Raw genomic sequence first — 16,314 nt, 5'->3', positions numbered from 1 at the left:
GTTGGAGTACAGCATGGGCAAGAGTCACTGAACCCTAACTAAGGCCAGATACCCCCTTACAGGAATTGAGCAAACATCCTTCTCCCCTTCAGTCTTCTATTGGGGAGGAGAGGGAGGGAAGAGAGCGATGTCGTTTCTATCTACAAAGTCTTATTATTATTATGCTTATTATTGTTGCCCAGCAGCCCTCCTACCTCCTGGCCCTAAAGGGAATTGTGGAGAGGAGGGAGAGGCCCCAGGACCCGGGTGTTCCCCTTTGATGGGCAAATTTCCCATGCTCCAGTTTCTATTTTGGCCCCCTGTTTCCCGGACCTACAAGGCTCTCAGTGGGGGAACTTCCACAGAGAATGCACAGCCTACTGCTGCCACATCCCTTTCACTCCAAAATAGTCTCTTATTAGAATAAAGAGAGACAGGATGAGGTTTAGGTCACCTTTTGTCAAGGTAGAGAATGACTCAAAGTCATCCATTCCATCATTCATTTAAACTACATGTCTTAAACATACATACACAGTCATGTGTTGGCACTGAGGGAGACAGAAATATGCAAGTCATGAACCTCACTCTCATTTAGTTTACAAACTAGTATAAAGGTTCTTATCCCCCCCCCAAAAATTGCATCTTCATTTTCACTAACCTCTAACTGAAATTTAACATTCTTTTCCAATATGAATTTTTTTAAAAAATGTTCTGAAGTGTCCTTAGGTTTTACAATAGTAAAAAGGGGTCTGTGACAATGCAAAATGGTAAGAACTGTAGTCTAGGGGGAATCATAGCATTTGTAACAAATGATAGAAAGATAGTGTGATGATGGGAAAAGAATCCTGAAGAATGAGCTAATAATAATAATATTAATAATAGTTAACATTTATATAGTATTAGATATCAAGCTTTACAATTATTAACACATTTGATCCTCACAACTGAGGCAGAAAGAAGTGAAGTGACAGCTAGTGCCTAAAGCAAGATTTAAACTCAGGTCTTCCTAAGGATTCTATATAGTAAGCCACTTAGCTTTCCCAAAAAAATGTGAGCTAGAATCCTGGCTCTGCCACTTACTATCTGAGCAAGACATATTGAGCAAGAATCTTCTTTGAGTCTCACTTTCCTTATCATTCAAAGATGGGTTTAGATTAAAAGGTCTTTGAAGTTTCTTGAAGCCCTGAATCTAGGATCCTATAGGTGATCTGGTCTCTAAGACCCTCCTAGATCTCCTTCATTATCTTATACATTTTCAGGTTGTTTGTACTGCTAACATTTTTCAGCCCTAGGTTTTAAGATTTTTTTTCAGATCTTTTATCCTTTGCATTCTAATCCTGTCTTGTGCTGTTATTATATGATTTTTTTTGACTCCTTTAAAGTGGAATTTCAGATATGGGTGAAGAAATAATTGAAATACTGTTTAGGGAAGGGAAAGGGAGACGTGTCCTCCTTCAGTTATTACATATGCCCTTCTCTGTGCATTACAACCAAGCCTTCTGAAAGACCTGGCTTAGAGAAACAAGAGCTCACTCTCCCCTGTGAAAAAGACCAAGAGGAAATGAGTTGAAATTAAATGAGCAAGAGAAGAAACTAGCCTCCCATTGAAAAAGGTCTAAGATATGGTAATATCAAGTGAGATCATAACATTTGAGCTGAAAGGAATCTTAGAATATAGAACATAGAATGTCAGAGTTGGAAGAGAACTCAGAGACCATCTTATCTAACTCTAGCATTTTGCAATGGGGCATTAGAGGGAAATGATTTGCCAAAAGTCAAAAGGGTAAATGTGTGACCAGCAATTCAAGCCAATGTCTGACCACTAAGATTTGAAGAGCCTAGGATCTGCACCCATGGAAGAAAACTTGATGTAATGCTGACAAGTTAGGGTAGCTCAAAGTTGGAGATTCCAATAATAATAAAAAATTAAAATTTGGACTAAAGATTGAAGAGCTTCATATTCACATGTGTATGTGTGTGTGTGTGTGTGTGGGTAGAGCCACCATCAGCCCATCATGCTCCCCCAATGAGATGGAAAGCAAAGGATTTCCATTGTTTTAAAGGAATTACAGGGAATAATGTTTGGAATAGAGATTTTGTCCTTGCTGAATAAGAGCTGAGGGAAGGGGTGAAAGATAGACTAAATCCTTTGGGGCTCAGATTTGCTAACTGGCTTTTCTATGCTTCAAAAATTTAGTCCTCTAGAGGCTAAAGCTCTGGGAAATAACAGATTTCTCTCCTTATGAATAGAAAAACTATCTTTCCTTAATGGATGTGTGAAGGGTTTTCCTTTTTTCTAAAAGAGGTATATCTTGTGCTCTGAACTTTGGAATGAAAGGGATGTGGAATATACTGCTTCTCCTAAAGAGAAGAGGCAACATCTCAGCTGTTGAAGCCCTGTTGGTTTTAGGTACAAAGACATCCCAGAAGAGAAAGATCAGAGAAGGGGAGAACAGTACAGCAGAACCACAATATGAAACCAAAGGGTCAATCCGATATCGGTCTAGCAGAGGCAGGACCAAAGGGAACAGGCCCAAGAAGAGCTCAATATGGCATCCCCCAAAGATATCAGGAGCCCTGCAGCATCTATCTTGAGTTGCTCCTCCATGTAGATGTATATTCTTTATGTGAATTTCCCTTCCATGCAGTTTCTGTGGCCACATATGTTACCTACAAAAACACAGAGACCTCATCTCTATATATCTGCCCTACACGCTTGCTCCAAACACATGATCTATAAGTTCTCCCACTTTTCTAATAAATATTATACATTTGTGAGAGAACATGTGTTGGCTTAAAAAATGATGGGAGAGTCAATTGAAGTCAACGTTTATTAAGCTCTTATTATGTATTAGATTTTGTGCTAAGAACTGAGAATATAAATAAAAAATAATCCATGGTTTCAATCCAATTATCAAGGAGTACTGCAGCAGACAAATGCCAACAACTACATAGGAACAAAAGACATAGTATAAATTAGAGAAACTCAATAGAGGGAAAGTGAAAAGACATGAATTAACAATATCTATAATGACTCACATTTTGAATAACTCTCTTTAAAGGATGTAGTGGGCATACCCTGAAGTCAGGAAGACCTGAGTTCAAATCTGTCATTAGACATTTACTAGCTGTGTGACCCTGGGCAAGTCACTTAACTCTGTTTGCCTCAATTTCTTCATCTTTAAAATGATCTGGAGAAGGTTATAGTAAATCATTCCAGTATCTCTGCCAAGAAAACCCAAAGTGGGACCATGAAGAGTTAAACATGACTAAACAACAACAACAACAACAAAGTTAGTGAAAATGCCAGTCGGGAATATTGAGAAAGAGCAAGGAAAGCAGTGTCACTAGATTTTAGGGAATACAGCAGGGAGTAAGATGTGAGAAGACTTTCCATTCTGAAGAAAATAAGGAACCACTGAGATTTATTGAATTGAGGAGTGACATGGCCAGACCTGCTCTTTAGGAAGATTTCTTTGATTACTTTCATAGTAGAGGATAGAGTGAACAAGTGAACAAAGACATGAATCAGAAGACTAATGCAAAAGTCCAGGGGTGGCTAGGTGATGTAGTGGATAAAGCACTGGCCTTGGAGTCAGGAGTACCTGGGTTCAAATCCGGTCTCAGACACTTAATAATTACCTAGCTGTGTGGTCTTGGGCAAGCCACTTAACCCCATTTGCCTTGCAAAAACCTAAAAAAAAAAGTCCAGTTATGAAGATGTAATCCATAGTCAGAAGAATGAGGAGGGTGCATTAGAGAGATTCTATAAAGAAATAATAGACAGAACTTGGCAATTTAATGGAGACAGAAGAGAGAATGAGGAAGTATGGAGAATGAACCTGTGTAATTGGAAGGATGGTTCTAACCTCAACAATAATACAAAATTTTGGAAGAGGGGAAGGTTTGAGGAGTTTTTGAGTTCAATTTTGACCGTATTGAATTTGAGATGTCTATGGAAATGCAGATTAATTTGTTCAATAAGTAGTTTGAGACGTGATATTAGAGATCATAAGAGAGATTAGGGATGGATAAATAAAACAGGATCATCTGAGTAGAAAAAATATGAATATGTGGAATCTCATGTGATCACTGGTATAGGAGAAAGTATCTGACTCTATGTTTTCTTGACAAAATTACTGGAGCCATTTGTCATTTCTTTCTCCAGAGTGTCCCCATTTTACAGATGAGGAACTGAGACAAATAGAGGTCAAATATTTTGCCCAAGATCACACAGCTAGTAAGTGTCTGAGGCTACATTTGAACTCAGATCTTCCTGACTCCAGTCTCAGTGGTCCATCTACTATTCCAGTAAAAAATAGAGAGAGAGAAAAGAAGTGGTCCAAGGTAGAGCCTTGGGGTACACTTACCAGCCAACATAACCCAGAAAATAAGATCTAGCAAATGAGACTAAAGGAGTTGCCACATAGGAAGGACTAGAGTTATGACAACCTAGAGAGAAGAGAATTTCAAGGAGGCAATTGATAGTTTAAAATTTTGCATAGACATTAGAAGAGGATTGAGAGCAATTTCAGTTGAATGATACAGTTAGAAGTCAGATTGCAGAGTCAAGACAATAAGAGGAAAGAAAGTGGAGGCATTAACTATAGACAAACTTTTGAAGAAGCTTAGTCACAAAAGGCAAAAGAGATATGAGATGTTAACTGGTAGGAAAGAATGGATTAAGTGAGGAATTTTTGAGGATGGGGAAGACATTTGTATGGTTGCAGGCAGCAAGGAAGCAGCCAGTAAGTACAAAGGGAGATTTTTAAAAGAGTGAGAAAATTGAGATAATAGAAGAAGCAATGTGCTGGAAAAGACATGTGTGCATATAGTAGAGTTTTCCTTGGAAAGACGATGAAAAGCAAGGTTGAAGGAGGACAAAGGGAGAGGAGAGACTTCTGAGTGACTTAAGTTGAGGAAAAAGGAAGAAGGTACTCTTGACAAATAGTCTCCATTTTTTTTCAAGGGCATATAAGGTAAGGTTGTCAGTTGAGAGGATGGGGAAAAGAGGAGCTATAGCAGATTCTGGGGGGTAGGAAATGAAAAGTCTGGAAGGACTGTTGTGGGGTGTGGAATAAGGAATTGACTAGGGAGATGTAAAGAATTAACTTGCCATAGTGAGGGTTCCATGGAATGTAACAAGTTTATGGTGGATTCAGTTATGGCGGTTTTGTGATTTTTCATTAACCTTAGCAGTTAATAAATAGGAGTGAAGGCAATGGATTATGGGACTAATCTATTAGCGGATTATAACAAAGTAGGATCAGCAATGGGACAAAGAGGTGCATGAGGGACTCTAGTAAAGAGGGTAGCATATGGATCTGAGTTATTCACCAAGTGGTTGAGGTGGGTAGGGGAAGAGAATATATAGATAATAGCTTGGAAAGGGTGGAAGGAATGAAGGACATAGTGAGGACAAAGGATAATGAGCACAAATAGGGTTCCAAGGCATAGGGAGAAGTAGAATGACAACAGTTAAGGGAAAGATAAGAGAGATTCAGAGTTCATTTACAGAGAGGTAGAACAGCTAAGGATCATCAAGGGTCTGATCATTTCTGTGTGACTGAGGTGAAATAGAGGAATATATTATGGCTAAGAAATGAATTGAGGAACTGGGGGGTTAGGGTAGTCTTCCTTTGCTATCGTATTATCATTCCATTTCATAAAGTTCACTTGATTTAAACTAATTGTCTTCTGATAAACTAGTAAAAAGGGAACACATTGGTTGGGTTATCATGAGCTATGATAGTTTTTTGAGTATATATGTGCCAGAAGAGTATATTGAACCTATAGTGACAACTTGAATGGAAACTTTAAGTGCAAAGACTGTATAATAAGTCCCTTGATGTTATATAATAATAATAATAATAATAATATAAAGCTTTATATTTTATGAAGCACTTTCATATCCATGACCTCATTTGAGCTTCAAAAAGGAAGTATCAATATGTCTGTGAATCACAGATTGAAGGATGGAAAAAAAATTTTAAGGCATCAAATTCAATTTCTTCATTTTACAGATGAAGAGAAACCAGAGAAACCAAGTGACTTACCAAGGATCAACTATCCAGCATGTATGTTAGACAGGACTTCAAGGTTGGCAGTTTATCCATTACTACACCACAGTGCCTCAAGAAGTTGAAGCCCAGAGATAATCTTTTTAGTACCTTCAGAGATTTTTTGTCTTTTATGACCAAAGGTATAAAAGCCCAGGAGAAGAAGCACAAGTCTGTGAGTGATACATCTCCCATCCCCAACTTGGGGATGTCCCAGGCATAGATCCTTTAGCCCGGGAGAGCTGGGACATCAAAGCTAGGGGATTTCTAGGAAAAAAGGGGAGGAGACAGGAAGTCCAGAGATACTTCCTGTCCTAATGAGTACAGGAAACATCAGGACAGCCTCCCAAAGACCTTTCATCAGCCAAGACCTAACCCCAGATTCTAGAGAAATTCCATAGAATTTAAAGCTATAGCAAACCTTTAAGAGATTATCTAGCAAAAAATCCCTCAGTTTATGCTAGATAATGGTCTACCTGAGGCTCAGTGAGGAGCAGTAAGTTTTCTAAAAATCACCTAGAAAGTTATTGGCAGAGCCAAGAGAAGACTCCTGACTTCCATTCCAAAATTTTTTTCTACGATACAAATTTTTTTAGAACTGGAGAGGGCCAGAGAGGTACCCAGAAAATGAGGAGCAGATCTAGGATAAGAACCTGGGGTTTCTGACTCCCAAACCAGACTTCCTTCTGCTACACCACAGCTGTCTCTATATTATACCTTTCCCACCTCTTTCCCTTGAAAGATGGACCTTGGATGGGGCAAGCAGGTACCCAGAGTAGAACTCAAGCTTTCCTGGGGTGGAATTTAGGGAGATTCAAACAAGAGACCACTATTCTCTAAGAATTCCCTTGACCTGAGACTAGCTCCCTTGTGAATGTGATTCCAGATTTCTCCCTGCCTGTGCTACCCATCCCCACTCCGGATAATCTTCTTTCCTCATAGGGAGAGGGTTCAGCTGGAGTTGGGACACAGAGGTTTCAGCTCTTCTCCCCCTGAGTTCTTCTTTCTGAGAGTTCCCTGGGAAAAGCAAGGGATGGAGCATTCACAATCTCAGAACCAGTAGACTTGAGAAGACACTGAGATCCAGCTGTGCATTTCAAGATGCTTTGCTTCCCCTTTTCTTTTCCTCTCAATCGACGTCTTGTTCTCCTTTATGCAGTTTCTTGTCAGGTTTGTTACCCTAAGTTTTGTTTTGTCTCTTCATTGTTCCCCTCTCCTACCCCACTTTTCATTACCACTTCTGGCTATATTTCCCTTTGCTTTGCTTCCTGGACAGACAGCCACCTATTCCATCTATGATTAAGTTGGGTTCTACCTATAGTATTTGGGCTGACATGCTGTGAAGAAGATTGACCTCCTCTGGAGCTCTGATCTCTTCTGACCCAGATAATCAAAAACTGGCCCCAGTGTATGGGTTCTCACAGAATCTTAGAGCTAGGGGTTGAGAGGAGAAAGGGTATTGGGGTGGGCTGGTAAATTAGGGACTGGTGGAGGACAAGAAAGACAGAAGTCAGGGTTAGTGCAGATCATTATTTGCTCATGGTCCTATCACTGATTGCTATAAGGATCCTAAACTGTCTCAGACTAACCCTAGACCCCAGACCTTCCCCTTCCATCTTACTGGCTGGGCAGCTGGAAAAGATCAGATATCTTAGGAAATTGTATAGTGGAGGACATGAGAAGGGGAAGGGGAAAAGTCCCTAAGTGGCTCCCCTTTTCAGAATCTAAAAGTGTGTCTAGTCTGACCTATATGTGAACTGGAATCCCCTGTACATTTTCTCCTCTTTTTTCTTTCTCTCTTTCTTTTTCCATTATCTTTGTCTCTCTATTTTTCTCTAGCTCTTGGTCTGTTTTGGCCTCTCTCCATCTAAGACTATATCTCTGTCCTTCTCTGTTTTTCCTCATCTTTCATGCTTCTCACCATGTCTTTCTCTGTTTCTCCCTAACTCTGTCTCTGTTTTTATCAGTGTATCTCTGACTCTGTTCCTAATTGTCTACTTCTCACATTCTGCCTTCATCTCTGACTTCTCAGTTTCTCAGTGTTTCTCTACAACTCTTTGTCTAAGTCTGTTTCTCTTTATGACTGTTTCTCTGCCCCTCTCATACTCTTTGTGTCTCAGACTCTGTCTCTCCCTCTTTTCCTCCTTACTTCAGTTTTTTGTTTCCCCTTTACAGAGCCAAGTCTACCCTGCTGGAGATAGCTCTGGTGCAATATTCTGGTTGCCTCCACTTCCTGGTAGTGATTACAGTTCCTGATGTGGAAGTCATTTCTCTGCTCCAGCAGAGGTTCAGAGAGTATGGAAACCACTGGAAGCAGACAGATTCCTGGGGGGGGAAGCTTGTTTGGGGATCATGGCTGGAATTTAATAAGAGACAGAAGGGAACAGCCTGGAAACATGGTGAAAACTAGGAGTCACTAAAGATTCTTTTTCTAAAGCTTTCCAAGTTTCTTCTTGGACAGGAGTTCTTAAAGTTAACATAGTGCAAAGGGACATTAAATCACTTATCTAAAAATATGTGGCATTTTGGTAAGGAAACTGATATTCAATTGAGAACCCCTGACCACTTAGACCAGGTTATATTCTATTATTAATTTTCTATTATTTTCTGGATACTTACTGTACTGTTTCATTCATTCTCTCATTCATTCAACAAAGATTTCTTAAGTGCCAATGATACATTGCAAAAATCAAACAGTTCCTTCCCTCAATAAGTAATAATTAAAGAAAAGAAAGAAAGGAAGGAAGGAAAGAAAGAAAAAGAGAAGAAGGAAGGAAGGAAGGGAGGGAGGGAAGGAGGAAGGAAGGGAGGAGGGAAGAAAGGAAGGAAAAAGGAAGGAAGGAAGGAATCTATAGTCTGCTGGGGAGAAACAACATGCCCACAAATACTACAACTGAATTGTAATAGTAATTTCAGGGAGAGGATGGTAGCAACTGACAGATCAGGAGCTGAGGAAGGAAGAAAGCAGGCATTTATCAGGTGCCTATTATGCCTCAAATGCAATTATAAAGACTTTCCAAATGTAATTTTATTTGAACCTCACAACAATCTTGGGAGATACATATTATTATCCCTATTTTGCAATTGAAGAAACTGAGGCGGACAGTAGTTGAGTGACTTGCCCAGTTAGCAAGTGTCTAAGGCCGAATTTGAGTCTTCTTGACTCAAGCTCCAGTGCTCTATTCACAGAGCCATCAACTGCCCCTTGAAGGGCTGAGTTTTGATGGAAGTTAGAGATTCTAAGAGATGGAAATAAAGGAGGCATGATTGAGGTGGGAGGTGAAATATCAGGTCCAGGAAAGGGACAAAAGTCAACATGGCTGGAATGCTTCAATATGTCAGTAACAGCAGTATGTATTTTGCAGGGTTTTCATGAGGCTCAAATGGGGTAATATTTGGAAAATGCTTATTACAATGCCTAATACATAGGTACTTAATAATTGTTAACTTCCCTCTTCCACTCCTTCCTTTTTTCCTTACTCTCTTTTCCCCTCACATCCTTCCTTTTCCCTTTCCTTCTTTCCTTTTTCCTTCCTTTCTTCCCTCCTCCCTCCTTTCCTTCCTTCCTTCCATCCTTCCTTCCTTCCTACCTTCCTTCCTTTCTTTCTTTCCTCCCTTCCTCTTTTTCTTTCCTTCCTTTTTTCTTTCATTCTTTCCCTTAGTTGTTACTTAAAACAAATCTACATTTCTGCAACTACAGCTCATGCATTGCTCTGGTTCTGTTTTCTGGGGCCAAGCAGAAATTACATTACATCTCTTTCAATACATAATTCCCCTAAGGCTTCTCCTTTTATCATTAAATATTCTTTATTTTTCAGTCAATTTTCATTCAATATGGCCTCCAATCCTTCAAAAATTCCTATCATATACCTTCGGAATATGGTTCAACTTATATAAAACAATTAGGCATGAAAAAGAGACATACTAGAAGAAGACAGTATTAGAGATACATGATGAGGCACAAAGGATATATTATAGTAACAAAAAGAAGGGAGGATGTTATCTGACTCAAAGATGGAATAACACGCATTCCCAAATACATTTAGAAATGTATCCTACACTATAGGGAAGTAGAGGGGAAGGTTAAGAAAGGAGAAGGTGAGGTTGGCACAAGGGGAGGGATAAATAAAACTAAAGGTAAAGTAAAATAAAAGGAAAAGAAAATGGAAGAGGCCTAGGAGAAGGGAGGGCAGATTGAGAGAAGCAATAAAGGAAAAGGAGAGAGAAAAGTACATAGAGGAGGAAGATGAGATGGAGGGAAATACAGAATAAATAATCTTAATTGTGAATTTGAAGGGGATCAACTCTCCCATAAAACAGAAGTGGATAGTAGGGTGTATTAAAAACCAGAATCTCACAATATATTGTTTACAAGAAATACATTTGAAGTCAAGAGATACACACACATATTATATTATGCTTCAGCTAAGTTAAAAAAAAACAAGCAGGGGTAGCAATCCTGATCTCAAAGGAAACAAATGCAAAAATAGATCTAATTAAAAGGGATAAGGAAGGAGAAAGACATTGTAAAATTAAGAATAACTAATAGAAGTATTTGTGAAATTTTGTGGAATACTCCTTATAAAGTCCACCAATTAGGGACTGTAGTTTTTCCATAAGAAATCATGAACAGCCTGGCTTTTGAAAAGCCTGGGAGGACTTCTATGAACTGATGTTGAGTGAGGTAAGCAGAGTCAGGAGAACATTATGTACATTAATGGCAACACTGTGAGATGATTAGCTATAATGGAAGCGATTTCTCTCAAGAACAATCCTGAGAGACCTGTTAAGAAAAACACCGTTCACAATCAGAGAAGAAACCATAAATTTTGAATGCAAAGCAAAGCATATTTTGTTCACTTTTTAAAAATTCTTTTTTTTTTCTTTCCTTCTCAGGGATTTTTTCTCCTTAGTTCTAATTCTTTTCTCACAACATGACTAATATGGAAATAAATGAACAATTGTACATGTACAACATATATTATTTGCTGCCATGGGGAAGGAGGAGGGAAGGGAGGGTCATAGAAAAATATGGAACTCAAAAACTTACAAAAGGATGAATGTTGAAAACTTTCATTGCAGGTAATTGGAAAATAAATAAATGAATTTTTGAAACTTTGATGCAAAAAAGCTGACTACTTTTTGGATCCACCCACTCAACAAGAGCTGAGTCAAATAGTCATTTAGTCCACTTCTGTGTATCTTTTCCACTAGAAGCCTCTAACTCTACTAATTAACACCCAGGACTGAAGAACCCTGCTCTCTTTCTTAAAGAAGTTGAAGAAACTGGCTATACTCAATGAACTCATTATCATTCCCCTAAACCTGATCTCTTTAGGTCACAATGGATTTGCAGACTAACTATTTTTCTTGACTCCTCATTTTTGCTCCCTCATATCCAACTCATCTTCCTACTCTTGCTGTTTATAGCTCTACAATGTGTCTCCTTTCTTCTTCTCTCACACAGCTACTATGCTGACTGAGGTTCACGTTACCTTCTGTCTGGAATTATTTGGTCTTCCTACATCAAAATTCTCCCTATTCCAATTCATCCTCCACACAAAGACCAGATACTTTTTTTTTTAAATCACATAGCTAACCTTGCTACCTCTATACTCAATAAATGCTACTTGCTCTTTGTGGCTTCTAGGAATAAATAGAAGTTTCTCTATTTGGCATTTATACCATTTCACAGCCTAGTTTTTTTTCCTATTTTTATAGTCTTCTTAGATATTATTCCCCTATATGTACTCTGCTTTCTCCCCCCCAAGACAAAAAAAAAAGAAAATTTATCAAATGCTTTCTATGTACATTGTGCTAAGTTCTAGGGATAAAAATATAAGCCAAAAAACAGTTCCTGCCCTTGTAATGCTTACATTATTTTTTTAAAAGAAACATTTTTAACTTTAACCAAACCATATTGTCCAATATGCTTTTTGACATACCTATTGTTCAGTTTCCCATCTCTATGCCTTTTTACTGCCTATTCTCCTGGTTTAGAATGTACTCTCTCCTCACCCCCATTTTTTCAGAATGTCCAGTTTCCTTCACAATTTAGCTCAAACATTATTACCTCCTGAATAAAGTTCCCTGTTGCAGTGCAGTACCTCTCGAAACTAATTTGTATTCATTAATATGTGAATATAGGTGCATAATGTATGTATTTATCCCCCCAATTAGAATAAAAATTCCCTGAGGGAAGGTAATGTTTCACTTTTATCTTTGAATCTCCAGCATTTAGTGCTGTATCTTACCCACCACAGATATTTAATAAATGCTTATTTATTGATGTATTGAATATTATGTTAGGGAAAAACTTAAGGCTACCAAAAGCACTATGTACTTCACTTCTCCAGATGTAATGCATATCACTCTCTACCTCCTGTTCAGTTTAAAGTCCATTACAGTGTATTTCCAAAACTCTACATGCTGATGGTTTGATTCCATATACTATCCTTCTAAACACTTTCATGGCAAAGACAAAAGTCACCTTCCATCCACTTCTCTTATCTTCTTTGAATAGTTAAACATTTTACTCTTTTGAGTAATGATCAATAACATTTAGTAACTTCTGCAAAAAGTCATGCTTTAATGCAACCAGTATAACACCATCTGTAAACAGAAGTATCTGTTTACTCTATCATCTCTATTCTATTTGGACTTAGCACCTTTCATGACAAGGCAAGTGATGATCATATATTATTCTATTTTATACCCTATTTCATATTTATAAAGATCAATTATATATTTATAATCAGAATAAAATTATTTCTATTGTTGCAATATATACAAAGACTCTTTAGTGAGATAACTTGTTACAGGGTATTGCACTGAATCAAATATTGTTGGTGGTATTTTTTTATACTCAATAAATAATCCACCCAGTGGATCAAGGAATCTTGAACTAAGAAGGACCCTGGTTGTCATCTAATCTCAAAAAGAATCCCTTCCACCCCATGTCAGAGAAGTCATCATCCAGCCTTTGCCTTTACCTTCCACAGAGGAAGAATTTGCAGCCTCTTAGAACAGACCATTCCACTTATGGACAACTCTTATCATGAGACATTTTTCTGACATAAAATCTCAAATTGCCTCTTTTCAGTCTCCATTCATTGTCCTTACTTTTGCCCTCTGAAGCCAAAGAGAACAGATCTGTTTCCTTTTCTATGTGACAGTCCCTGAAAAACTCGAACACAACTATCATGGATCCTACCACTACCACAAGGCTTTTCCAGATGAAAAATTCCTGTGTCTCAAATGAATTCTCATAAGGAGTAAACTTCCATTTCAGTCTGTCATTTCTCCAGTTGCCCATCCTCCTTTATACCCTTTCCAGTTTTTCTCTATTTGTCCTAAACTATGACACCCAGAAATAAACATAAAATTTCAGATGTAAACTGACCCTAGTAGAGTACTGCCCAGTGGAATCACACTCTATTCCTATAAGCCAAAATATATAGGGGGAGGGGTTGTCAGAGAGAAATATTCTGGTTTGAAAATCATTCTCTTAAAAACCCAATATCTTATTATGTAATTTTGCTATCTCTTATACTTTATTTTTTTTTCTTAAGGATATAATTTCTCTCCCATTACATTCAGCTTTGATCAATGTATACCATGGGAACAATAAAGACTAACAGACTACCTTCTGTGGGGGATGAGGGGAGGGAAGCAAAATTAGGGGGAAAATTGTAAAACTCAAAATAAATAAAATCTTTCTAAGGGAAAAAAAAAGAAAATCAGTCTCTTGAGCAATGAAGAGGAAAAAATAGGCTAAAAAGAAACAAAAGCATTGATTTTGCAAATGATTATTGACTTTAGAGATTCTTAGAGAGTTAGCTATTAAGTTAGCTGAAGTAAAAAGTTGTAAATATAAAACAAATACATTTTACTTCTTTGTGTTATTTTGTATTCACTTATATATGTACAAAATAAATATTTTATTTTATTGTATATATGTATAAATATATTCTATTATATTATTTAAAATATATTCATACATGTATTATTTATTTTTATACTTATTATAATACAAAATATTTTACATTTATTATATGTAAAATAAATATCCCTTATATATTTATGGGTATATTTATTTTATATATGTTTAAAATAAATGTTTCATATTTATTTTATCCATATAAAACATTGGTTTCATTTCAGTCATGTCCAATTGTTCATGACCCATTTGGAATTTTCTTGGCAAAGATACTAGAGTGGTTTACCATTTTCTTCTTCAACTCATTTTACTGGTGAGTGGTAAGTGGTAAGTTACCTGCCCAGGATCAAATAGCTAGTAAGTGTCAGAGGTTAGATTTGAACTCAGGTCCTCCTGACTCCAACTCTATCCAGTATAGCCTAGCAACTGTATATAAAATAAAACTATATGAATCATCTATATAAATATATAAATCACATATAGTACATAGACCCCTTCCCAGGTCAGGAGTGGAGTCAGAAAGACTCATCTTTCTGAGTTTAGATCAGATCTTGGACACTTACTAGCTGCATAATCCTGGACAAGTCACTTAAGTCTGTCTGCCTTAGTTTCCTCATCTGTAAAATGAAATGGAGAAGGACATGGCAAACTACTACAGAATCTTTGCTAAGAAAACCCCAATGGAGTCACAAAGAGTCAGAAATGACTGAAATGATTGAACATCAGTTCAGTTTTTCTTTATGTAATTAATGAGTTTTTCTTTATGTTACTAATAAAATCTTGAAGGGAAAAAGAAATTCCATTTAAAATAATTGCAGAATGTATAAAATATTTGACAGATTGTCTTCCAAGGTAGCCACAGGGATTATGTGACAAACTGATGATGATTATGATGTTTGTTCTTCATTCTCGAAGAAGTCCATGACATCAAGGAGGTGATGCAATGACAAGCACATGAACTAGATTTATGTGGGGGGAGGGGGAAGATTGTCTCACTTTCTCCTTCAAAGCCATCTGGATCCTGTGGCCAGATATGAATCAGAACAGCTGAAGATGACTCTGAATGTGAGGCAAACCAGGTTAAGTGCCTTGCCCAAGGTCACACAGCTAGTAAGAGTCAAGTGTCTGAGGCTGGATTTGGATTCCTGTTCTGATTTCAAGATCAGTACTCTATCCACTGCACCTTGTTGGAGGGGCTTCAGGAAAACTGATACACAAATACACTGGTGGTGGAAATATGAACTAGTTCAGTCATTTTGGAAAGCAATTTTTAACTGTGTCTCAAAGTTACTAAACTGTGCATGCCTTTTAATATATTTATTCCACTGATAGAGGTATATCCTCAAAGAGATTTTTAAAAGGTGATATCTTTATAGAAATATTTATTTTTAATAATATTTTATTTTCCCAAATTACATATCAAGACAATTTTTAGTATTTATTTTTTAATATTTTATTTATTTTTCCAACTAAATGCAAAGATTGTTTTCAACAATCATTTTTGTGCAAGGTTTTAAGTTTCACATTTTTCTCCCTCCCTTTCCTCCCTCCTCCCATGACAGAAAACAATCTAATACAAGCTATGCAAGCATAACCATGTGAAATAAAGATTCATATTAGTCATATTATAAAAGAAGAATCAAATCAAAATGAAAAAACATTAGAGGGGGAAAAAAACCATAAAACCTAGGATGACTTTTAAAAATTGAAGACAGTAAGCTTTTGTCTACATTTAAACTCCACAGTGCCTTCTCTGCATATGGATGGTATTTTCCATCACAAGTCTTTTAGAATTGTCTTTGATAATTGTAAAGTTGAAACAAACAAGTCTATCATAGTTGATCATCATCCATTGTTTCTGTTAGTTGTACAATATTCTTCTGGTTCTGCTCACTTCACTCATTTGGCATTCATTTTTACAAGATTTTGAGTTCCAAATTTTTCTCTCTCCTCCCCCTCCTCTCTTCCAAAAATGAGAGGCAATTTGATATAGGTTCCGCATTTGCTTTTATGTAAACTACATTTCCACACTAGTTACAGTTACAAAAGAAGAAACAAGCAAAAGAAAAAACACAAAGAAAGAATAAAGTGAAAACAGTGTTTCAATCTGCATTTAGAGTCTGTCAGTCCTTTATCCGGATGTAGATAGCATTTTTCATCAGGAGTCCTTTGTACTTACTTGGATCATTGTGTTGTTGAGAAGAGCTGAGTCATTCACAACTGATAATCACACAATATAACTGTGTACACTGTTTTCTTGATTCTGTTCATTTCACTTTGTATCAGTTCATACATGTCTTTCTAGTTTTCTTGAAATTTACCTGTTCATCATTTATA

The sequence above is a fragment of the Macrotis lagotis genome, chromosome 1, assembly GCF_037893015.1.
Source record: "Macrotis lagotis isolate mMagLag1 chromosome 1, bilby.v1.9.chrom.fasta, whole genome shotgun sequence".
Lineage (NCBI taxonomy): Eukaryota > Metazoa > Chordata > Mammalia > Peramelemorphia > Peramelidae > Macrotis > Macrotis lagotis.
Note: the sequence above shows the minus strand (reverse complement) of the source record.